This window comes from Balaenoptera ricei, chromosome 14 (genome assembly GCF_028023285.1).
Source record: "Balaenoptera ricei isolate mBalRic1 chromosome 14, mBalRic1.hap2, whole genome shotgun sequence".
NCBI classification, from domain to species: domain Eukaryota; kingdom Metazoa; phylum Chordata; class Mammalia; order Artiodactyla; family Balaenopteridae; genus Balaenoptera; species Balaenoptera ricei.
In genome coordinates this window covers 11071354-11097977 of record NC_082652.1, presented here as the reverse complement: position 1 = coordinate 11097977, position 26624 = coordinate 11071354, and the positions used below count along the sequence as shown (strand labels likewise).

The 26624-nt window shown below is 40.6% G+C and overlaps 1 protein-coding gene and 1 pseudogene across 3 annotated transcripts in view; one reads left to right on the top strand and one right to left on the bottom strand.

Annotated features, from left to right (window-relative positions):
- The window catches only part of SUDS3 (SDS3 homolog, SIN3A corepressor complex component), a 374523-nt gene that overhangs the window by 189778 nt on the left and 158121 nt on the right, over positions 1-26624 (top strand). The gene's annotated exons all lie outside the window — the stretch shown is intronic.
- Positions 15664-17137, bottom strand: LOC132348040 (NADH-ubiquinone oxidoreductase chain 5-like; annotated as a pseudogene).

The window sequence follows — 26624 nt, the reverse complement described above, 5'->3', positions numbered from 1 at the left end:
CTCTACCGTTCACCTCAGAATGTGACTATTTAGAAATAGGGTCTTTGTAGGTATAATTAGTAATTTTCACATCTTTTATCTCTGAGATTCATAGTATTTCTGTAAATGTGTAGGATCAGCCTCATTTTACCAGCAAGAAGACTGATGTTCTGAGGGGTTAATCCCACCTGTCCAAAATTGATCTTTGGCCTCCAAATTTGTTCTTCTTTCCACTATATGTCACTGACTGGATTTGTCTTGTTCACTGCTGTATATACAACTGTTGTGCCCGGCACAGAGTAGGTGCTCAATTAATATTCTTGACCAGAATGAAACAAATGACCAGAAGGCAAGATCTTCACGGAGTGGGACAGAAGATGGGAAAAGTCTTCCCTAATAGAGGGAGTATGGGATTACCCCCCGCACAATGCCTAGGACATGGTAAATGCTCAGTAAATACTTTTTAAGTGGTGAGTGAATGAATCGGGCTTTGGAGATGGGCCTTCCTGGGGCACCACAGCAATGACCTGTGAGCCCTGGGCATTTGATGTGGGGAGTGCCGGGAAAGAAACTGCCAGACATATACTCCATCTGCTTCCCAGTTTGTCCAGATCACATTCTGCCTCTTCTCCCCCACTACTCCCTGGAGCAGGAAGCTTGGCCAAATCAAATCGTGCTAACTTCATTCCTGCCTGGCTTTCTGCCAACTCCCTGACACCTGTGCCATGTTAAAAATTGATATTGGTTTTCAAATGTTAAACAGCTGGGTCTGTGTGAGGCCAGCAGCTGGTGACTAACAGGGCTGAGGTCTGCAGTGTCTGAACTGCCCCCGTGGGATTTGAATCCCTGTGGGGGGCACCTCCACGTGTTCTGGTTGTGAAGCTCAGAGTCATGCAGTGCTCCATTAGCTGCGATTTCCCCAGAAACGCGGAAGAGTGATGGAGGGATGGATGTCAACTTCATCTCATTATTTATTTTTGCCATAAAATGGGCCTTTCTGAGGTAGCATACATCAGGAGGCCAGCTCACAGTGCTGCTTGGGTGACACTTCATACTTTGTTGAGCAGATACTCCCTTGGTGCCAACGGCCCCTCTGCCTGATTAATGACATCTCCTTCAATCTGACGCTTTGTGCCTTTCGTGTCTCCCTGGGTCCCCTGCCGAGCTGGCTGGCTGGCTGGCTTCTCACCATGATGACAGCTGACACAGTTACTTCATTGCAAATTTCAAGGTCATTCCCTCTTTGTTACACCCACCCCTGCATACACATACACTGTGGAGACTGGTTCATTTAAAGCAGCCCCAAGATATAGCCTGCTGGCTAAAACACTCAAAGGCCCCTCCAGAGAAAGCCCACACAGCAGCTTCTAAAGATGCCTGTATCCTCTGAGAGAACTGGCACTGGCTCTAAGAGCAGGGGCAAGGGAAGCTGGGACTGGATTCCCAGGCAGTCGAGTGGAACAGTCCAGAGCACAGAGTCACACTTGCTCAGGTTTGCCCTTTCTAAAGGCATCACCTTGGTCTCTCAGGTCCTTCGTCTGCCAAGTGGGGACGATAGCATCCGGTCATAAAGTTATACTGGAAGGCAAATGAAATGAAGCTCATGAGATGTGCTTTGCATATAGTAACTGCTCAGTAAATATTAGCTCTGTTATTATTACTCATAAAAATAATACTGAAACCATTTCCCCAAACATTAGACCAGGGACGCAGTCTCTACAGTAGGAGTGAAAGGACTTGAAAACGGACCTGGCATTGGGGATGTTACACTTGGCTCTCCAAGGAGGAAGGGTTATACCTAGCAATGAGGTCAGGAGGCTGTACAAGGAGTCAGAGACTTGGGGTGTATGAGTCCAGGGTTCAAATCAGGAAAACAGAAACCTTCTGAGGTTTCAACGCAAAAGGAATTAAATGCAGGGAATAGATTATAGATGAGCAAAGAAGAGAGAAGCCAAACTGAAAGGGTGAGGCAACTCAGAGATTGGCAACAGCAGGAAGCGGCTCTCTTCTTAGGCCAGAGGAGCAGAGAGAGGGGGTGGTGTGACCAGGAGTTGGGGTCATCCTGTGGAAGCTGGCACTACAGAGAGCCTGCTAGCAGGAACTGGACTTACAGGTGACATGGCTGCTACTAGAGATGCTGCCTGAGGCAGAGAAGATGGGAAGAAAGAGTGACTTCTCTCTTACTGTCACCCACCACTCTCCCCGCCCCCGTGCCTCCCACTGGCCAAACCCAGAAGCCAGCTAGCAAAAGGTTCTGGGAAATGTACTTTGCAGAGGTCAGACGCCTGTGACACAGAGGTGGGTGGAAGAAGGCAGAGGATGGAGCTGAAGGTCCAGGTTTGAAGAAGTTGAATTATGGTTGCCAGATGAACTATAGGATTCCCAGTTAAATGTGAATTTCAGAAAAACAATGACTTTTTAAAGTATAAGTATTATATCAAAATGAAATGATTATTTCATTAATTATTATTCATTTTGACACCCTAGAAAAATTTCATTGCTCATCTGAAATTCACATTTAACTGGGTATCTTGTGTTTTCTTTGCTACATTTGGCCACTCTAGGTTGAAGGCAATTTTGAACCCTTGGAGGGTCCCAATTCTCAGGCCAGTTTGGGTGGGTGGCAGGTAAGGGAGAGAAAGGAGAGAAGAATGGAGATATCAGACAGCCCTGAAGTTCACCAAATGAATTAATTTTGCCTCTCTTTGTCTTAAAGGGATTCATTCATTCATTCATTCATTCAGTTACTCACCTATCCATCTACCCTACATCTATCCTTCTACTCATTCATACATTCTCTACTTATTGAACACCTGCTCTGTGCCTGGCACTGTGTTGGGCATTGGGAGTATATCAGTGAGGAGACAGATAACTTCTTTCCTTGGGCAGCTTAAGTGCCAGGCAAGAATACAGATACTAAACCATAAAGCACATGAAACATTTTAACCAAGTCTAGGCATGGTTGTACAGAAAACCTGGACAGTCAGGGAGTGCCTTCTTGAGGAAGTGTCATTCAAACAGACGTAGAGGGTTAGTAGGAGTTATTTAAGTGAAGGGGGAATTGAGGGTAAGTGTGCCTAAAAAGACAGAGCAGCATAGACCAAGTTGGAAAGGAGTTTGGCGTTTCTGGGAGACTAAGAGAAGGTGCATGTGGGTCCATTATGGAGAGCAAGAGGGAAAGTGGTGCAGAGGAGGCTGGAGAAGTAAGCAGGGGCTGCTGCATATGGTCAGGCAGGTTGTATAGGGCACAGCCCTGCAGCATAATAGTCAAGAAGAATTGAATTCTGAAAATAAAGGAGTATTAGGAACAACCTGCCAATTTATATTGCTTACATTTCCCTTTTTTAAGAGTGCATAAGAATAATATGTGATAAAAGTCTGAACAAATAAGTCTAAAAGAGCTCTTTAAATAGGTATAAAAGAAAAATTGTAAGTGGTAAGAAAGCTTGGTGCCACAGTTTAATTGGTAGTGTTTTTTCTCTCTTAGGGCTGCATAAAACAGTGGCCAGTCAAGGATGAATCTCCCAAATTTAATGTTTAATGATAGAAGTCATTAACAGAAGAATATATAATGTATGATGCTACTTACATAAAGTTCAAACACCCAGGCAAAACCAAGATATAGTGTTATACCCCAAGGTAGGTGTAGGTGTTGTCTTCTGAGAGGTTAGAGGAAACATGATATGCGGGGCGGGGGGAGGACTTCTGAAAGCCTGGCATCGTTCTATTTCTTGACCTGGCTGGCAGTCACACAGATGTTTGCTTTGTGATTATTCATTGAGCTGTACATTTCTGTTTTATACACATTTCTCTGTGGGCCTTAATTTCAATAAAATTTTTAAAAATAGTGTGTCCTGTAATTACTAGCTTTTTAGATTTGATGAAATGCAGAAATGTTTATGTGTGTGCATAGGGGGGCGTATTTTCTCTTTCCTAGCATGCATGCTTCCCTAATAAGTAAGAGGTATCTATCGTGCCTTGAGGAGTGTTAGGGTGGATGTAGCAGGGACATAATAACAAATTTTTTTAGTTTATGAAATAGGCTCTTCATAATCTAAAGGGAAGGGCTTGAGAGGAGTAGGACATAGAGTTTACGCCCTAACAGCATGTGTGTCATAGGATGAAAAGAGGGCAGCAGACGATGCTTATGGTCCGCCAGAGAGGAGAGTCACTTCTCACTGGAGGGAAGTGGAGGTGGCACTGGGCACTGAGGAGAGGACCACACCTGGCAGAAACCATGTGGAACGGAGTTGAATTAACATGAAGATACTAATGCACTCTCTGAGATAAGTGCTAGGATTGGTATACAAAAGTCTGGAAGGAGTTACAGTGTTTATTTCTAGGTACTAGTATCACATGTATTTGAAAAAATTATTTGAGCTTCCTTGTATTTTCTAAATCTTCCACAATTAACATACATTATGCTTGTATCAAGAAAAAAATTATTTTTAATTAAAAAGTATTGGCTGGAATTCCACCCCATGTTAGGCTGTGTACGGTACTCGTGCCTGGTGGTGCCTGTGGTGGTTCTTATAGGCCAGGGAGTGTGTGTATGGCATGTTAAATCTTCTACCCTGCATGCAGTATTCTGAACACCAGAGGCAGGGTGGGCACCCAAAGCTTCCAGTGGAGAGAGCTATTATGCAGACCCATCTTTCTGAATGGTGCAATCTTTTCAGTTGCCCAGACTCCCCTTTGTACCTTTTGTCTTCTGTAGCATAAGTACAGCCATAATGAACATCGGGCAGATGCAGTCTGTTGGACACAAACATGAATTTGTTTTTAAAATTCTCCTTTTTCACCAGTGGCAGCAGCTTTTCTTCCAACCACTACCCAGCAGAGCACATCACCATATGGCACCCACCTCCACCCCTGTGTGAGTGCCTCGAGGACCCTTAGATGTGTAGAAATATAAAGCATAGTCCATGCCCTTAGGGAGGTCACAGTCTCCTAGGGGAAGCAGATTATATACAACAAGTCAAATTACAGTAGTGTGATGATTATTATGATAAAAGAGGAGAAAGACATATTTTTCCCCCTCCACTCACACATCCTTATGGCACATTCCAAGGCTAGTATAACGGTAGGAGATAGATATTCTTTTAGCACAGTAATGCAGAGAGGATGAGGTAATGGGCGGTTAATCTTGGCAGCGTGACGTATCTGATTGCTCTTTTGATGGTCAGCCATGAGGGAGGCCAGGGTGAGTACCACTCATCTCCTCCTCAAAGGATCTGTGTCCCCTCCACATGCCCTAACTTCTAACCCAACAGTGGAACAAAAGGAAGATACACGTGGCTGAAGGATTGCACTGAACCCAGGACGAATGAGCATTGGCTTCAATAAGCTAAGGGTCCAGAGGGGAGAGGAAGTTGAGAATGAGGGTCCATGCGGAAGAGGCTTCCACGTTGGTAATGCCTCGTGGCTCCATTTCCTCCACATCTGCACCTTTGCTAGAGGGCCAATTACATGGTGGAGAATAGACACAAAACTGGAGAAACTGACAGCAGCAAGGTGCTGCAAGATTTTAAGAAAGGGTGCTACAGCATTTAGTTATTTATTCAGTCACTCTTTCAACAAATATTTGATGAAGATTTGCTACATATACGTCACTGTGCTAGACTCTGGGGATATATCTGTAAAGGGATGGACAGAATTCCTGTCCTCATGGAGTTTATAGTCTATTGGAAATAGAAGTATCCATTGTCAGAAGAATTGCAGTACCAGTGCCAAGCTCTTGTTTTCTGGTTTCTATTCCAATTTTGGCCTACAAATGGTTTTCTTTTAGGCCCTGCTGTCCAGTTTCTTTCAGGCTATAGTCTGCTGGGTTCCAGCTAATTCAACTGGGGATTACTGATTGCTTGGACATCTGGATTCATTTAGATTCCAAAACTCTTAATGTCACTCTGGGAGGCCAATTAGTGTTTGGACTGGACCTTTGCAGCTTGGTAATAATTCCAGATTTCTGATTTATCATCTGCGTTTCTCTTGTTGAAGGCAGCTGTAAAAGATGAGGTCTGCACCTCAGCTGCCGGAGAGTCCTCATTAAATTCACACTTCTCCCCATTGATTAACCAAACCATCTTCTTTATTAGGAACTTCCATCCCTCCACACACCTCACTCCCATGACTGGAAGTTGTAAAAGTCTTTTTTTTTTTTTTTTTTTACTTGAATCATTGTGTCCTTCCTGTTGAGATGCCAAATGTCAGTTTTCTCATAATAGCCAGGCATGAAAAGTAGTGATCCATTGACATAAAAGTAGACTAGACAGCAAAGACTTCCTTCGTGGCCCACAGTGAAGAAGTTGTCTTTATTGCTCCAGAGTGATGATTGTGGAACTGGAACTAGGCCAAATTGAGAAGGGTTTTTTTTTTTTTTTTTTGGCTGGCCATTCAGCATGCGGGATCTTAGTTCCCCGACCAGGGATCGAACCCGTGCCTCCTGCAGCGGAAGCGCAGAGTCCTGACCACTGGACCGCAAGGGAAGCCCCTGGGAAGGGTTTAGGACATTGTTTAATATGCGTGTGGGGCAAACTTTGCTTCACATTTATTCCACCACAACTTAACTGAGTAACTACCTTGTGCCAGGCATTTGTGCCAGGAACCGGTGATATATTGGTGAACAAATCATGGTCCCTGCCCTTGCAGAGCTCAGTCTAGTGGGGGAGACAGATATGTCAACAACAAAAATATAGTGCAGTTTATAAATACGCCCAATGCGGAAGAGAGGAAAGGCTCTATGAGGAGAGCTCCTTGTTGATTAAAGATTTTTGTAATAGTTCATTGACTGGAGTATATGAGATTAATAGTAAAGTCATTATAAGTAGTATTGATGCTGTGGCTTGTGTTAGAAAATATTTGGTGGATGCTTCTATAGCTCGTGGGTTGAATTTTTTTTTTTTTTTATTAGAATGAGAATAACAGCTAGTATGTTTATTTCAAATCCAACTCAGGTAAATAACCAGTGTGAGCTAGTTATTACAATTACGGTTCCTACAATGATGGTCTGTAGAATGATAGTAAAGATAATAAGGTTTATTAGTACAGGAAGGCTATAAACCAACATTTTTGGGGTATGGGCCAGATAGCTTATTTAGCTGATCTTTACTGTAGAATGTGGTGTAATGTGGTAGCCCGAAGAATTTTGAATTCTTATGGGTAGGTTCAATTCCTATAATTCAAGAAGTAAGAGGTTTTGTTGTTGTTGTTGTTGTTTGTTTTGTTTGTTTGTTTTTGGCCATGCCTCATAGCTTGCGGGATCTTAGTTCCCTGACCAGGGATTGAATCCGGGCCCTGGCAGTGAAAACACAGAGTCCTAACCATTGGACTGCCAGGGAATTCCCTAGAAGTAAGAGGATTTAAACCTCTATTATTACTCTATCAAGGTAACTCTTTCGTCGGAGAAATTTCTTTTTTTTTTTAATTAAAAAATTTTTTTTATTTTGGCCATATGGCATGTGGGATCTTAGTTCCCCGACCAGGGATCGAACCTGTGCCCTCTGCAGTGGAAGCTCGGAATCTTAACCACTGGACCTCCAGGGAAGTCCCACAGACAAATTTCTTATGTTTGTGGTGGGATGCTTAATGTGATGATAGGTAGTGAAACATGCTGTGTACATAGGGCTAGTGTTAGTGGTAGAAAAATTTTTCATAAGATGGATGAGTTGATCATATCAGAATCATGGGTAGGATGCTTGAATTCATAGAAAGGCAATTGGTAGGAGGAGTGTTCTAATGATGAAATCAGCCGTATACTGGTATGGTAAGTAGGGATTATGAAATGCACCTAGAAATAGGATTGTTGTGAAAATATTTATTATAATGATATTGGCATATTCTGCTAGGAAGAACCCAGTGAATGGGGTGCTGCATGTTCTACACTGAAGCCAAATCCGAGTTCTGATTCTCCTTCTGTTGAATCAAATGGGGCTCAGTTGGTTTCTGCTAGAGTGGAAATAAATCATATTATGGCTAGGGGTCAGGATGGGAAAATTAGTCATATGTGTTCTTGTGTAATAATTAGGGTTGAAAGTGTAAATGATATGTTTATCAACAGGACTGATAAGAGAATAATTGCTAATATTACTTCATATGAGACTGTCTGTGCTATTGCTTGTGGGGTTCCAATTAGTGTGTATTTTGAGTTTGAAGCCCATCTGGATCAGAGGATGGAATAAAAGGCTAGGGTTGATATGGCTAGTGTAACTAATACACATAGGTTTATGTTACTTAGTGGGTAGGGTATGGGAAGAGGGACTTATATTGTGAGAGCTAAGGTTAAGGCCAGAATTGGTGCAATGATAAATATAGAAATTGATGATGTTGGTGGTTGTAGTGGTTCTTTAATAAATAACATGACTGCATCAGCAATGGACTGTAGTAATCCATAGGAGCCAACAATGTTTGACCCTTTTTCAGAGTTACATATAGCCTAGAACTTTTTGTCCAATTAATGTGAGGAATGCTACAGTTAGTAGGATGGGGATAATGAGTAAAAGAATGATCATAAACATTTTGTTAGGAAGAGGAATTGAACCTCTGGCAATAAAGATTTAAATTTTACATAGTTACTGGGTTCTGCCACCCTAACAAACCCTGTTCTTTGAGTAAATTAATTGAATTAAAATGATATCATTGATTAATTTGAAGGTGCTTTTGTTAAGTAGGCCTTATTTCTCTTGTCCTTTTGTACTGGGAGAAATGTATAATAGATAGAAACCTATCTGGATTACTTGGGTCTCAACTCAGATCACTTAGGACTTTAATCATTGAACAAATGAACCATTAATAGCAGTTACACCATTGGGCTGTCCTGATCCAACACTGAGGTCCTAAACCCTATTGTCGGTGTGAACTCTAGAATAGGATTGTGCTGTTATCCCTAGGGTAACTTGTTCTGTTGATCAATGTTTTGGATCAGTAAGTGATAATGAGTTTTGACCAGTTGGTCTAAATTTCAATCAGTTGGAGGTTAATTTATTCTCTGAGGTCACCCCAACAAAAATTGTTAATCTATTAAAAGCTCTGGTATCCCCTGAGGTTCAGTTATTGTTTATTATTATTATTTTTTGGATTAGTTAATTAAAGCTCCATAGGGTCTTCTTGTCTTATATTTTTCTCTCCTCTTCACAGGAGGGTCAATTTCACTGATCAAAAGTAAGAGACAGTAAAAGCCTCATGTGGCCATTCATACAAGTCCTTATTTAGAGAAGAAATGATTTTGCTACCTTTGCACAGTCAGGATACCATGGGCATTAACCACTGGTATTGGAGGCACTGGGCAGGCAGTGCCTCTAATACTAGTGATGCTAGAGGTGATGTTTTTGGTAAACAGGCGGGGTTTGTGTTTGCCAAGTTCCTTTTACTTTCTTAAATCTTTCCTTAAATGCATGCCTGTGTTGGGTTAATAATTGTTTTAATAAATAACTAAGTGTTGGCTTAGGTTTATTTTGTTGTTAACTATTCGTGGGCCATCTGCTCTGATATAGGCTTATGCAAGGATAATCATTTTTTGTTACTCATGTTAATAGTATTGCTTCTACTAATAGATTAGTCCAGTATTAAATTAGGAGTTGGTTTATTGTTGGTATTAAGATGAATGTGTTTTGGGCTTCCCTGGTGGCGCAGTGGTTAAGAATCCGCCTGCCAATGCAGGGGACACGGGTTCGAGCCCTGGTCTGGGAACATCCCACATGCCGCGGAGCACCTAAGCCCGTGTGTCACAACTACTTAAGCCCACGTGCCTAGAGCCCATGCTCCACAACAAGAGAAGCCACCACAATGAGAAGCCCGCGCACCACAACGAAGAGTAGCCCCCGCTCACCGCAGCTAGAGAAAGCCGCGTGCAGCAACGAAGACCCAACATAGCCAAAACCAAATAAATAAAATAAATAAATTTTTTTAAAAAAGATGAATGTGTTTTGAGTTTGAATGCTTTCTTAATTGGTGGCTGCTTGGAAGCCAACTATGAAATTGTTTATGTTTCCTTTCTACCAAAAGCTGTATCCTGTGTATAAAAAGCTGTACTTTTTTAGAGTAACATTTAAAATTGCCCTGGTCCAGGAAGATCCCACATGCCACAGAGCAACTAAGCCCGTGCGCCACAACTACTGAGCCTGCGTGCCTAGAGGCCGTGCTCCGCAACAAGAGAAGCCACGGCAATGAGAAGCCCACACACCGCAACAAAGAGTAGCCTCCACTCGCCGCAACTAGAGAAAGCCTGCGTGCAGCATGAAGACCAAACGCGGCCAAAAAGAAATAAATTTATTTTTTTTTTAAAGTTATGATTTTAAAAGTAATATTTAAAGTTGAGCTAACATTCTTTCCTGGACAACCAGCTTATCATCAGGCTCATTAGGCATGTCACCTCTGCTTATAAATCTCATTATTTTGCCACATAGGTGAGTTTGTTCTTGTAAACTGTTCACAAGTAGGTTGTCTGGTTTCGGGTGTAAGTTCCCTCTGTTGAAGTTTTCTAGTTAAATCATTATGCAGAAGGTAGAAGGTGTAAGCTTTGCTTTTTGGTACTTTTAATGCTTCTTTCATCATTCTCTTGTGGTACTTTATAGAGCCAAGTTTAAATTTCTATCTCCTATACTTTAGATGTTGAGTGAATGTTTTATTTAATTCGCTTATGGCAGTTGAATTTGGTGGGAAGTTTGGGCTACTTTTAGTTCAAAGTGTTCATGCGGTATGAAATCTCGTGCGTATAAATTAGGTGCTTTATATTTGTCCAAGCACACTTTCCAGTATGCTCACATTGTGACGACTTGTCTCCTCTTTTATGTTTGGTACTTGTCAATAGCTTTTGGAGAGTTATCCATACTTGAGGAGGGTGATGGGTGATGTGTGTGTACCCCATGGTCTGATTCCATTAAGCCCTCTATTCTTAATTTACTGCTAAATCTTCCTTTGGTTTTTAATTTCATAAAAACATTCATATTAAATTATTTTACATTCTTGAGGTAGAAAATGTCGCCCATTTCTTCCCATCCCATACCTTGACCTAACATTTTTATTTCTGATAATTACGCTTACTATTCTTCCTTTTCAGGGTTTGCTTAAAGGTGCTGGGATGTAGACTGTATTATTAGCAAGGGTTGGTGAGGGTTATTGGGGTTTATTGATTATAGAGCAGGCTCCTGCAGAGCGCTAAGAAGCACCGCCAAGTCCTTCTAGTTTTAGGCTTTTGCTAGTAGTATTCTGGCAAATAATTTTGTTGTTGTAACTATTTGAGTTTAGGGCTAAGCATAGTTGGGTATCGAATCCCAGTTTGGATCTTAGCTGCCGGGTAGTCAGAAATGTTAAAGTCACTTTTGTAGCTTATTTTTATTTTAGCTATGGCTTTTTACTGCTTAGCTAGGACTTTATTTTTGGGGGTGCTCTTTAACACGCTTTATGCCAGATTTCTATTAATTTGGGTTAATCACTCATATGACCACGGCGGCTACTTTTTGGTGTGCTTGATGCCTGCTCCTTTTAATCTTTTACGGTTTAGAGGGCTTTCTCACTGGGATGCAGATGCTTGCATGTGTAACTTTATTAAAAATTAATAGAAAGGCTGGGACCAAACCTATGTATTTATGGAGTAGGTAACCTCATGTAGGCATTTTCAGTGACTTGCTTTAATTATTAAGCTACATCAACAGGTTGAGTAGAATTTTGTACGTAGAAGATTTATGTACTTAAGTGATATATTGGTATTCAGTGTAATAGTTTGGATTGTGTTAAAATTAGTATCGAAATAATTTTTTCTTTTGTGTGTTATTAAAATGTATTTTAATTTATACATTAAAATATACTTAATTTTGATTTTGTCTGAGGTAAGTGGCAGATCTAGGGGGATGTCTGTCTGTATAAGCTGTATATGTAAGTAATTCATTGGTACAGTTCAGAGGCTAGTTTGTAGTTATGCTAGCTTTGGGTTGGTAAAATAAGGGTAATGTGTTTGTTTAATGAGTTAGCTGAATGTTATATATTTATATATTTTGCCTTGTTTTGGGGGTTTGGCAGGGTGATGATTGCATATAAAGTGTGAGTTTAGCGCGGGGTAAGGGGAGTTTGATTAAACAGGCTATTTACCTGATGCATGTGCATGTGTACGTACGTGTGTATGTATGTGTGTAATTGCTTTATGTCCCATAACCATTGGCTAAACAACAACTGATGGTTGATGATGTTGGTAAATAATATTCAGTTTAAGCTCAGCTACAAGTTGCTGGACTATGTTAAGTAAGGCCTTTGACAGCCATAGCAGAGTCACAGCATTCCCACCCACCACCCACCCCGCAAATTAAAAAATACCAAATGTGTGAAACCAGTTATGTGTGAGCAGGGGCTGATTAGTCATTAGTCCCTCAAGATGTCTTATTTAAGGGGAAAGTGTGTGCTGAGATGGCCCTGAAGTAAGAGCCAGATGCCAGATATATTTCATTCACAGAAACCCCCATGATTTATGGGCCTGGAGCAATAAGAGGGACATGTTTGTGGGCAGGTTGATGGTTTCTCATAGCTTGCTGATTAAGCTCCGTTTATCAGTTATGATAAGCATGTCGACTGGAAGTGAGTTGACTCAATGTGGTATGTGCGATTAATAAACGTATATGTCCTATGTAATAACAAGCTGTCCATTTACTTCATGGATATTCACAGGGACAAGGGTTTAATGTGAGTTGACCAGTATAATGTATTATGTAATGTCAGTAGGATAATGTACATGCTTATAAGCATGGGGTAGATAATTAATGTATGATTATACATATCATGTATTATGTACAATAAAGCATATATGTACTTACGTATGTGGAAGGTAACATAATGCACAAAATACATAGCAGTGTTGGTTTTAATGGTGCCATTATTTTATTTTATTTTTTTTAATTATTATTTTATTTATTTATTTTTGGCTGTGTTGGGTCTTCGTTGCTGTGCGCGGGCTTCCTCTCGTTGCGGTGAGCGGGGGCTACTCTTCATTGCGGTGCGCGGGCTTCTCATTGCGGTGGCTTCCCTTGTTGAGGAGCACGGGCTCTAGGCGCGTGGGCTTCAGTAGTTGTGGCTTGCGGTCTCTAGAGCACAGGCTCAGTAGTTGTGGCGCACGGGCTTAGTTGCTCCGTGGCATGTGGGATCTTCCCGGACAAGGAATCGAACCCGTGTCCCCTGCGTTGGCAGGCGGATTCTTAACCATTGTGCCACCAGGGAAGCCCCGATGGTGCCATTATTAATACTTATATAGTACTTAAAGATAGTGTAAATGTCCCACAACAAATTGTTCAGGGAATAATTTAAGTAGAATTTCAGTTTTGTGTGCTGATGGTAGAGCTGGGGCTTCTTCCTTGAGTCTTAGGGAGATGTGTTATTCTCCTTTTCTGGTTTACAAGACCAAGGTAATAAATATACTACAAAGACTCTTCATTTTAGGAGGTTGTTTTCAATGGTGCCTGTTAGTGGTATAAGAACGAGATTAGAAGGAAGTATAAAATAGATGCTAGTTGCCCAATGATAATAAATGGGTGTCAGCAGGTTATCCTCTGATTCATGTTAGTGTTAGTAAATCCACTATGAACACTCAGAATAGACATTGGCTAAGGGGTCGAGTGCTATATTTCATTGTTTTGATATGTGAAGTATTGGGATAACTGGTAAAATTACAATTGAGAAGATTAAGGCTAGTACGTCTCCTAGTTTGTTGGGAGTTGATTGTGGGATTGCATATGGGTATAAGAAGTATCAACCTGGTTTGATGTGAGGGAAGAAGTGTTGAGGGGGCTAGCTGGGGTATAGTTGTCTGGGTCCCCTAGAAGGTCAGGTAAGAATAGTACTAGTACTACTGCTAGTAGCATCAGAAATAGGAACAAGGCACCAAGGTTATCTTTGACTGTGTAGTATGGGTGAAATGGGATTTTGTTCATGTCGGATGAGATTCCTGTTGGATTATTAGACCCTGTACCATGAAGGAATAATAAGTGGACAACTGCTAAAGCTGCAATAATAAATGGAACGATAAGTGGAAGAAGAATCGTGTAAGGGTGGCTTTGTCAACTGAGAATTCTCAGATTCATTCAGCCAGGCTGGTGCCAATGTAAGGAATTGCTGAAAGGAGATTTGTAATGACTGTTGCATTTTAGAAGCATGTTTGGCCTCATGGTAACACATAAACCTATTACTGTAAATAGTAGGGATGATTCTGATGTTTCATGTTTCTGGGAAAGTGTAAGATCCATAATACAGGCCTTGCCCTACATGGATAAATAAGCACATAAAAAATATGGACGCTCCATTTGCATGTAGATATTGGATAATTCATCTGTAATTTACGTCTCGGCAGATATGGGTTACAAATGAAAGGCAGTTATTGTATCTGATGTACAATGTATTGTTAAGAATAACCCTGTTAAGATTTGTAGAATTAAAGGAATACCTAGTAGGGAACTGAAATTTCACCATTGTTTTCTGAACAATGCATGTGTGTAGATATCTCATGATGAAATATTTTATGGAGCTGGTAGATAGATAAATGTGTTGTTAACAGTTTTAATTAATGGGTGAGATTTCAAATGTTGGTCATTAGTATTCTTATAGTTGAAATACAATGATGATTTTTCATGGCATTGGCCTTGGTTAGATTCTATGTAAGAATAGTGATGACAGGGGCTTCCCTGGTGGCGCAGTGGTTGAGAATCTGCCTGCCAATGCAGGGGACACGGGTTCGAGCCCTGGTCTGGGAAGATCCCACATGCCGCGGAGTGACTAGGCCCGTGTGCCACAATTACTGAGCCTGCGCGTCTGGAGCCTGTGCTCCGCAACAAGAGAGGCCGCGATAGTGAGAGGCCTGCGCACCGCGATGAAGAGTGGCCCCCGCTCGCCGCAACTAGAGAAAGCCCTCGCACAGAAACGAAGACCCAACACAGCCATAAATAAATAAATAAATTTTAAAAAAAAAGAATAATGATGACACACATTGTATTTATTTTAAATACTATTTTTGTAGTTTTGTAGGTTTCTCTTCAAAACCTTCACCTATTTATGGTGGGCTTGGATTAATTGTGAGTGGTGGAGTTGGTTGTGGTATTGTAATAAATTTTGTTGGGTTGTTTTGGGGTCTAATGGTTTTAAAAATTTATCTAGGCGTATATTAGCAGTTTTTGGTTATATAACTTCTGCGGCCACTGAGCAGTATCCTGAGATTTGAGTTTCTAGTAAAACCATCCTAGGCATGTTTCTTTCAAGGCTGATAATGGAGCTTGCAGTGGTTCTTTGTATTTTAAAGGATGAAGAAGTAGAGATTGTGTGTAAGTTCAATGGGTTGGGGGATTGAGTGATTTATGAGACCGGAGTTTCTGGGTTTTTTAGTGAGGAAGCTATAGGAATTGCTGTGTTATGGTACTCGGCTGGTGATTGTTTGTTACTGGTTGGTCATTATTGGTGTTGTGCTAATTATGGAAGTTACTCATGGAAATTAAATAGAGCTATGCTTAAGGCAAATGTAATGAGGAAGGAGAGGAAATAAACTTTAGGCCTTTTTGGTCTAGGGCTAGTATAGGAATTTTTATTTGGAAAAGTGAGGTAGATTTTGGTAGCACATTTTCTAATCAAATCAGATCTAACAGTGGTTATGTTGATTTTTGACTTGTTGATGGATTTAGATATGGTGAGAGACAGTGTATGATAGTTGGAAAGTATCTGAGATTAGAGAATTTGAATAGGTTTGAAGGATAATTGAAATTTAGGTTTTGTGTATTTTTTACACAAAAATCTACACTTGATTTTGAGTGCCAGAGTAAACCCTGAAATAGTCACGGCAAGGGCTGTTAATTTCAAATAATAAGGCATAGTTACCTGTGGAATAGTTGTTGCAGAGATGTTGCTGGAGATAAAGAATCCAGTGAAAACACTTCCAATTAAAAGGCGTTTAATAAACTTAATTAGGAGTGGATTATTTTCATTAATTCGAGTTAGAGTAGAGAAGCGAGGCTGTCCTAAGAGTGCGAAGAATTTGAGTGCTATAGACAGTCATTAGAGATGTGCCAATCGGTGTAATTAGGAAGGTCAGGCACTGGTATAGGGTGTGTTGGCGGTTTCAATGATTAGGTCATTGGAGTAAAAGCCTGTGAAGAAAGGCATCCCTGTTAATGCAAAGCTTCTGATGATGAGAGAGGCTGTGGTGAAAGGTATTGCTTTAAACAGACCTCCTGTTTTTCTAATATCTTGTTCGTCATTTAGACTGTGAATAATGGATCTGGAGCACATGAATAGCATTTCTTTGAACAGTGCGTGTGTGCAGATATGGGGGAAGGCTGGTAGGGCTGGTTAATGCCAATGGTTACTATTTTAAGGCCTCGTTGACTTGAGGTGGAAAAGGCGACTATTTTTTTGATGTTTTGGGTGAGAGCACACATTGCCGTAAATAGGGTGGTGATGGCTCTTAGGCATCATGTTATTGTTTGGATTGTTTTACTGTTTTCTACTTGTGGATGAAAACGGATAAGTTAGAAAACACCTGCTACAACTATAGTACTTGAGTGGAGTGGGGCTGAGACTGGAGTGTTGCCCTCTGTTGTCGAGGGAAGTCATGGATGAAGGCCAAATTGGGTACATTTTCCAGCTACAGCTAGGAGAAGCCTGATTAGGGGTAAATTAGTGTGATTTAAGTTAAGTCTGAAAATTTGTTATAAGTCTCATGCATTTAAGTTGAGTAAGAACCATGCTGTTGATATAATGAATCCAATTAGAGACCAGTGCGGTTATGTAAAATGACTTGAAGAGAGGTAGTGTTTGTGTCTGTTTGGCCCTACCGTTCGTCCCATTAGCAAAAAGGACATGACTGCAGCTAAAAAGTTGGAGAAGATTGTTGGCAGTAACTAAAACTTAGCATAGTGATGAGAAATACAAGTAGATATTTGAAGAATCTATTAACGTTAGGGTCTGAGGGTGTATAGCATGTTGAGAACTGTATGATTGACCATGTGACGAATTGTGCTACTGGTAGGAATATCACTGAGAAGTAGTCAAATTTAGAGCTAAGTGATAGTTTTAGGGTTGGATAGTAAGTAATTCAGTGTCAATTTGAAATGATTATTTCTTGGCCTGAGTAAATGAATATTGTCATGGGAATTAAGCTGGTAAGGCATATCAGACAATGGTTTTTGCATAAAATGGGCATAGGTTACTCTTGTAGACACTGGAGGTTGTTATTTTAATTGGTAGAGTTAATATAGTTAGCGTGACTGGTGTGGAAGAGGGGAATAAATTTATTTCTTTTGTTTGGAATTGCACCAGTTTTTTGGTTCCTAAGACTAATGGATCACTCCTGTTCTTTAAAAGTTTGGTTAAATGTGGAGACATAAATTAGCAGTTCTTGTATACTTTTTCAGTAAATAAGAAGATTTGAGCTTTTGTTATTAGATGCACAATTTAATGTTTTTGTCAAACTATATTTACAGTACATGGGTCTCAAAGTAATTTGGGGGTTGAGTGATAGTAGAAGGGGTAATAGGTACAGAGTTAAGAGGGTGTTTTCTCATGTAAATGTTGTTATGATTAGAGTACATAGAGCGTCTAAGGCAGTAATGCCTGCCTTAATCCCTATTAGGATGATGGTGATGTTGGAACATGAAAAAGATGTTATTACTACCAGTAGTTCTCCGATTAAGTTGATTGTTGGGGGGTAATGCTAAGTTCGTAAGGCTTGCCAGTAGTCATCATGTTGCCACTAGTGGAAGAGACGTCTATAGGCCACAGGCTAAAATTATGGTTCGGCTCTGAATATGTTTGTAATTTGAATTTGCCGGACAGAATGATATATAGATGACGTGAGGCCATGGGCAATTATTAGGGCGGTAGCCCCTGTATAACATCAACATGTTTGGGTGAGGTTAGCTACAATGACAAGTGCTATGTGTCGAATGGATGAGTACACAATGAGTGATTTTAAGTCTGTTTGGCACAAACAAATTGAGCTGGTTATGATTATTCCTAATGTGACGAGTGGATATGCTGTGTGGTTTGTTAAGGGGTGTAGGATCATTGTGATTCGTAGCATACCGTGGACCCCAAGTTTGAGTAGTATGGCTGCAAGAACTATAGAATGGGGGCTTTGACATGTGCTTTTGGCAGTCAGGGGGGTATTTTTACTATAAAAGCTATTATGCATGCTAGTCATATGAAAATACTGGATAAAGAGTTAGATATTGTTTGGGTTCAGTGTTGGACTATTAAAAAGTTTAGCGAACCTATAGTATTTTGGGTATGTACGAGAGCAACTAGAAGTGGAAGAGATGTTATCAATACTAGTGTGTAAAATAAAAAGCAAAGTCCCTCATTAAGTCATTCTGTTTGGTTTCCTCAGGAGATAATAATAATGTTGGGACTAGTGTTGCTTCTAATGACATGTAGAATAGAATCAATTCTGTGGCTGTTAATATTATAATTAGGAACATCTGTAGGACGATTAGTATAACCTTTTCCAAGCTGGTGATTCTTTAGACAGGTGGCATCGTCTGGCTATGAGTATTAGTGGTAGGAGTCATGTTTCTAGAATTCGTAAAGGTGCTGATAGGGAGTAGAAGAAGATTAATGAAAAGTAAAGGCTGTTGTGGTTAAACTGGTTAAGAAGAAATAGGCTGATAAAACTAATTAGTAAGCTGTAGGTTGTGGTAGTGATTCAAGTTATATTATTTTTTGCTAATCATATTAATGGCATTAATATAATAGTTGGGGCAATAATTTTTAACATTGGAGAAGGTTGAGATTTTGTAGGTAATCAACACTGTAGGTATTTGATATTATTATTAATAGGGATAATCCTAGTGCAGCCTCACAGGCTACAAATACTAGTAAGATGAGCCTACTAGTAAGCTCGCTTTCCTCCTTGTAGAGCCTTCCCTCTCGATGAGCGGGACAGCTGGATAGCTGGCTGGCTCACTAGCTCTCCCCCTCGTAGAGAGGCGAGGCCCCAGAGAGCAGACTCTGAGATGGAGTTCGCGCCAGGATGTTTATTAAAGAATGCCCTTGGAATCAACACGTATAAAAGGAAGGAGAAGGAAGGAGGGATGGGCAGCGGGGAAGGCGAGCCACAGTGCAGGCTCAGCAACAGCCCGAGCCAACCCTACAGGGAGCTCTGAAGCTAGGACGACCCTCCAAGTTGTCCTAAACTTGGCTAGGGTGGCTAAGCCTTCATAAACCTGCACCCATCAGTCACTGGACATGGGCTTCCCAGAACAAGGTGCATCCTTGGGCAAGACAGCTCTCTGCAGCTGAGACAATTCCTAAAGGGACTGACAATGGAAGGTCATCTGCCAGCAGCACTCCCAGCAGCTAGGGCTTGTGAAGGGAGGTATGGATGGCGCTTCACAGTGTCCAACGCAGTAAGGGGTGGGGTAAATGAGGCAATGAAAGGAAAGAAGCCAATAAGGATGTGTTATTCAGCAGGTTACCACGGTGGGCAATCAGATTATCCCGCCTGGGATGGCAAGGGAGCTGGCATATTTATCCATCAGCTAGCATCAGTCATTGGTTGAGTGCTAATCCCCAGGAGCACTAACTCTCTGGCATTTCCTGGGCACAGGCTCACTGGGCTCCAGTTACCAGAGAAAGCCATCAGGCAGAGTCACAGACTTGGGCTGAACTTTGTAGATAATTGCGTGGAAACAGGTAACAGTAGTCTCCATTTGCAATTAACATGCATCAAGAACATTTGGATTTCTATACCCCAATTAAAAAAAAAAAGAACATTTGGATTTTGCCTTGCGTGGGGAGTAGGAAGAAATTCCCAGGGCTTCATCAGAGAAGCAACTTATAATTTCTCTTTGGCTCTCCAAGACTACAGCATTCAGGTATAACTCTATTTCTATAATGTTTTCTCTGCCAAGAGTAAGGAAGAATTTAGGCTAGACATTAAGGATGATTTTGTGACTGAAAAGGTTGGGAGTCCCTAGAATAGGTTACCAAAAGAAATGTGGGTTTCTATGAAATTCCAAAACCACCCTCTCCTGGAGATTTTATTCATTCAACAAATTGGGTGTCTACTGTGTGCTAGGCACTACAGTAACTTCTGGAAACACAGTGTCACGAAAATCAAGTGCTGTTCCTGTCCTCGTGAAACATAGTCTAGTGAGGAGGTCAGACACTAAAATGATCCTCCAAATTAAAAAAAATTACATCCAGAGAAACAGAATGATATGGAAGCATTTAGAAGGAAGACCTGACTCATAGTGGAAGTGGCGGTAAGAGGTTGAGAAGGCTTCCCTGAGCAAGGAACACTGAGCTGAGATATGAAGGGTGAGTAAGTGTTAACTTGTGGGAAGAGCATTGCTTTCAGAGGGAACAGCATGTACAAAACCTCTGAAGTTTTGAAGGAGCTTGGGTGGACAGAAATCTGAAAAAAACAAAACAAAACAAACCCAATAGATTTGGAATATAGAGAATAAAGGGAAAAGAGTAGTTTAAGATATATTTTGTTTTCAAATTTTATATAGTTCCCCCCCATTTAAAAATTAATACTCAGGAAAATAAAAGCTAGAAAAGTGGGAGAAAAAGTGGAACATAATCTCACAAAATACAACTGCCTAAACGTATCTCTGGAATTTCAGAATCATAGAGCTTGAGAGGTCAACAGGGCCAGGAAACTGAAACTCAGAGAGGGTGAGTGACTTGCTAAAGTCACACAGCTAATTAGTGGTAGGTATCCTACTAGGAGTATTTTCTGTTTGAATAGTTAATATTTAATTAAATGTATCAGGAAAAATATTGTTTATCAAACTTTTGATCTCATGGATGGTAATGCTTAGATGAGGTTATGTGGGAAAAGTGAGGTGGTTTAAAGTAAACAAAAGCTTAATAAATAATTCTTCGGTCGACACACGAATGTGGCAGAACCCACCAATGTGTTAAGCAAATGGCTGACACATAGGAATGCGTGAACCGCACTATGCTGACTGGCAACCCTCTGCCCATAGTAGTTTAGGGTAAATTACTAGGGACAAGAGATTTTCTAGCTAACCTCAGAAAGTCCCTTTTGGACTTTGCTTTCAAAGCAGTCAGGGCCCTTTTCAGCTTGTTTCTTTCTTTTTTTCTTTTTTTTTAATCCCCATATCCCCTCCCTCTTGAGCCTCCCTCCCACCCTCCCTATCAGCTTGTTTCTTTCTCTGGTTTTCCTCTCCATGAAAACATCCCCTTGGTTCATCTCTCTTTAAACTATGGGGGCGGTTGGGGTAGGGAGAAAGTAAAAGGTTACTGACTTCATGTAACCCTAAAAATAACAACCATGAATATAACTTGGGTTATGGCAGATGAGAGATTTGTGAAGGGGGCTGTCAGCACCATTCAGAGATTAGGCAGTTAATGAATGTGAACTTTGGAAGCAGATTAAGGCAGTCTGGCAGATAAACACCTTAGCAGGAAGATTATGCTTATTAAGAAGCCCATAATTTACTTGGTTCCCTTTTCTCCCGGTTGGTTCTTTAGGAAAACTGGCTGCGCCTCCTCATGAGCTCTTGGGCCAAGCTCAAGGGTGGTGTGGAAGGCAGGCACAGGAAGAATACTTGCTGATCAGTGAGTTTCTGCTGGAAAAGTCTCCGTCTGAGAGCTGGTGTGGTCAGGGCTGATTTATCCATTGGCACAGTAGGTGCAGTGCCTAGAGTCCACAAAAATGTTTTAATTTCCTCTAAAATCAGAAGACAAACAGGAATATAACCCAGCCTGGGTTATATTTGTCTTTATGCCAACACACTCGTAAAATACAATTTTAAATATATATGTTTTTATGGAGGAAGGGACTCATGAAGACAGACGTGCCTAAGACCCATTAAAGTCATAATGTGGCCCTGGGCATGGTGGACATCTTTATTTTTATCTGTCCATCCTCTATACCCTCTTCTGGTTACAAAACCTCAATTTTACTTTTGGGAACCACTCTTCCTATATCTTCAGTCCTGGGAGATTCAGATGGGTTTCTTGTCAATCCTGGCTCCAGAAATGGCCACGTGACTCAGGCCCAGCCAATCAGAGGCCCATATCCCTTGTCCTCTGCGATTGGTTTAGGATGAGTCAGTGACCTAAGCGGGGCCAATCAGGGCCAACAAGACTCAATTCTGGGACTTTTCATGGAATTGTGGGAAGTGAGAAATAGAATAGTAGGCAGGAGATGCTAGCCACCGTCTTTACCACTCGGTGGGGAACGTTTGAGAAAGAAGCTCTAAGCAGAATAGTTTCTGAGTTTCCAGCAGTAGGAGTTTGGAGACTTCAACTTCAGAGCTGGGACACCTCCCTACACCGGGCTGTCTCTGGAGAGAATCTGATAGGTTCATCCTCAGTCAAGTGTCCACTTCTTGTCCAATTAGCTATAGCTAAGGGGTAGGGTGGCAGAGTAGAGTTATACAAACATGACTGTCAAGACTCAGTGCTGTGGGAATCTTGGGTTGGGCAGATGTCAAATCTCGGTTATTTGCTAGATTATTTTTTTCAGGTTGGGAAGCTGTGGAATGTCAGGTGACATGGCTTGGCTTCTGATTTTGAGAGGGAGACTTGAAGAAGCTTTGATCTAATTCAGAATTTCTCAAACCGTGTTCTGGGACACTAGTGTCAGTGGGGATATTTGAAAGGATTTTGTGGTCAAGTATGTTTGGGAAATGGCAGCTTAAATAATGTCATGCAGACTTCTTTCCTGCAGGACTTCTTGCATAATATGTTCATATGCATTATGAATCTTCAGGGGAGGAAGAAATAGAAGGTCCACTATTTCTCAGACTTGTATGACCACCAAACTAGGGATTTCAAAGAATTCCTAGCTTTGTTAGAAACTGCTACTTTGAGGAATACAGTTTAAGAAATGATGGTCAAGCTCATTAATCTTGAGAGTATTAAATGCCATAAAGGAAAAGCATTTAAAAATCCAAAACCTTAAAAAAATGCCCCTTTTCTTAAGGATGCACCCAGAATTTGACAAATTCATGGTTTTTCCTACTAAGAGATGTGGAATCTTGTACCAGCTCCATCAATATTAATAATAAAATGCTACCTTTATCTAATGTTTATTCTAAGTCCTAGGAAACTGTGCTAGGGGGGTTTTATCTCTTTTAATCCTCATCAGAATATAAGGAGGTGGGTGCTATGATTAGTCCCAGTTTATAGCTGAGAAAAGTGAGGCACAGAGAGAGAAAGTAAATTGAATATGATGGAGGTAAAATCTGAATCTAGGTAGTCCAACTTCAGAGTACTGCCCCCAACCCCATTCTGATGCTAAAATAACTTGCCTGTTAGCATTAAGCAAGTCTCTTATTGTATCTCAGTTCCTTGATCTGTAAATTGAGTGCATCAGACTAGAAACTTTAAAAAAAATTTTTTTTAATTTAATTTAATTTATTTTTTATACAGCAGGTTCTTATTAGTCATCAATTTTATACACATCAGTGTATACATGTCAATCCCAATCGCCCAATTCATCACACCACCACCACCAACCCCCACCACTCTCCCCCCTTGGTGTCCATACGTTTGTTCTCTACATCTGTGTCTCAATTTCTGCCCTGCAAACCGGTTCATCTGTACCATTTTTCTAGGTTCCACATATATGCGTTAATATACGATATTTGTTTTTCTCTTTCTGACTAACTTCACTCTGCATGACAGTCTCTAGATCCATCCACGTCTCAACAAATGACTCAATTTCGTCCCTTTTTATGGCTGAGTAATATTCCATTGTATATATGTACAACATCTTCTTTATCCATTCATGTGTCGATGGGCATTTAGGTTGCATCCATGACCTGGCTATTGTAAATAGTGCTGCAATGAACACTGGGGTGCATGTGTCTTTTTGAATTATGGTTTTCTCTGGGTATATGCCCAGTAGTGGGATTGCTGGATCATATGGTAATTCTATTTTTAGTTTTTTAAGGAACCTCCATACCGTTCTCCATAGTGGCTGTATCAGTTTACATTCCCACCAACAGTGCAAGAGGGTTCCCTTTTCTCCACACCCTCTCCAGCATTTGTTGTTTGTAGATTTTCTGATGATGCCCATTCTAACAGGAGTGAGGTGATACCTCATTGTAGTTTTGATTTGCATTTCTCTAATAATTAGTGATGTTGAGCAGCTTTTCATGTGCTTTTTGGCCATCTGTATGTCTTCTTTGGAGAAATGTCTGTTTAGGTCTTCTGCCCATTTTTGGATTGGGTTGTTTGTTTCTTTAATATAGAGCTGGATGAGCTGTTTATATGTTTTGGAGATTAATCCTTTGTCCATTGATTCATTTGCAAATATTTTCTCCCATTCTGAGGGTTGTCTTTTCGTCTTGTTTATGATTTCCTTTGCTGTGCAAAAGGTTTTAAGTTTCATTAGGTCCCATTTGTTTATTTTTGTTTTTATTTCCATTACTCTAGGAGGTGGATCAAAAAAGATCTTGCTGTGATTGATGTCAAAGAGTGTTCTTCCTATGTTTTCCTCTAAGAGTTTTATAGTGTCCAGTCTTACATTTAGGTCTCGAATCCATTTTGAATTTATTTTTGTTTATGGTGTTAGGGAGTGTTCTAATTTCATTCTTTTACATGTAGCTGTCCAGTTTTCCCAGCACCACTTATTGAAGAGACTGTATTTTCTCCATTGTATATCCTTACCTCCTTGGTCATAGATTAATTGACCATAGGTGCGTGGGTTTATCTCCGGGCTTTCTATCTTGTTCCATTGATCTATGTTTCTGTTTTTGTGCCAGTACCATATTGTCTTGATTACTGTAGCTTTGTAGTATAGTCTGAAGTCAGGGAGTCTGATTCCTCCAGCTCCGTTTTTTTCCCTCAAGACTGCTTTGGCTATTCGGGGTCTTTTGTGTCTCCATACAAATTTTAAGATTTTTTGTTCTAGACTAGAAACTCTTAAAGCAATCCAGCTCTATCTAGAATTTCCATGATTTTGTGATTTGATATCTGTAATCCCACCTTAAGGAGAGTGGCCATTGATAAAATGTTTTCCCTGCTGTAAAATGAAGCGATTGAAGACATGGAGGAGAGTGGAGGTAGAACTGGGAAACTTCAGACAACTGCTTAGAAACAGGAGCAGCCGCCCTGAATGAAGGTCTCACCTATGCAAAATGACATGCTGGTGAACTAAGGGAACCTGTGAAAATTAGGTCTCCGGAGGAGTCTGTACTGATTGTCAATCTGAATTTAGCTGAGATGTCAGATGCCCAGACAGACATCAATGGCTGCTCCAGAAGCACCGGCTTCTTTCCTGACATGCGGCAGTGGGTGTTTGGACCTGTCTCAGAAGTTCACTGGTTTCCCATCCATTAACCCGAGGCAGACAGGCCTTGAGTCATCTCACATTCTTCTGGCTCTGCATTGCTCACATGTGACAGGTGTCAAGTGCTGGAATTGATGCTTCCTTGGAAAGCAAGAGGACAGGATGGAAGAGGCATGTTAAGGAAACACTTGATGATATTTACTGTGTATCTCTGGACCACTTTACACCTTCCATCTCATGAAGGTCTCAAAGTGACCCTGAGAGATGGGTAATAATAAAAATAGCTAAAATATATTGAGCACACATTACATTTCAGGCATAGAGATGAATGCTTTAAGTATATTATTTCATGTCATTATTTCATTGAGGTCAATACAACTAGAGTGACCATATATTCTAGTTTATGTGGGACAGTCCTGATTCACACCTGCTATTCTGGCCTTATCATTACTAGCACTCATTTCACCCTCAAAAGAATGCTATTTTGCACAGTAAATTATATAGTCACCTTAGGTATGGTCAGACTGCCTGGGTTAAATTCTAATACTGCTATTAAGAGCTATGTACTACCTGTCTCAATTTCTTCACATAAAATGAGGCTAATAATAGAAGTATCTCTCACTACTATCTAAATTACTTTTATTCAAATTCAAGAACTGAATAGATCAATATAGCAATATATATATAAGTATAAATTGATAGGATTGTGTGTGTAAATATATATATTAATTTATATATGACATATATATATGTATATATATATGTGTGTGTGAATATATGGCTTAGCAGACTGCCTGGCATTTAGCAAGTGTTTATAATGTGGTAGCTTTTTACTCCTCTGTTTTTCTGCCTATAAAATGGCAACAATATCTTCTGATTCTGGCACATATCAGGTGCTCAGTGAATGGTTCTGATTATTATCTTAATCTTGCTAAATGTAAGCATTTGTTTCCCCCAAGCTTCCTCTGAGGTGGATTGCCATATTTCAGGTTAAGAAAATGGCTATATCCCTCCACCCAGTGGTTAAAAATTTTTTTTCTGGTTAATAATGTCAAGAAGAGGCAATTCCATGCCCTGGATTGTGGAAGAGGTCCTGGAGATATTGCCCTTGCATTGACATGGAAGGGTGCTGGAAGGGTGCTCTCCGAGGTCCTGAGCACTGTCTCATTTTGTAACCAGAAGGTTACATTTTGAGACACTTGCGTGCATTTTGTGGTAGACAAATAGATGGTTTGTGTTCAGTGAGTATCGTGGCCCTGCAATTGAAAAATGAGCTGAAATATTAATAGGTCTTATCAACTGCTGTGTGATTGCAGAGTTGAAAAGGCACAAGAAGCCTTTGGGACAATTGCTATGTGCTAGAACGGAAATGATAGGAAAGGAAAAAAGCTGTGGGTTGGGGAGAGTGTCTGTC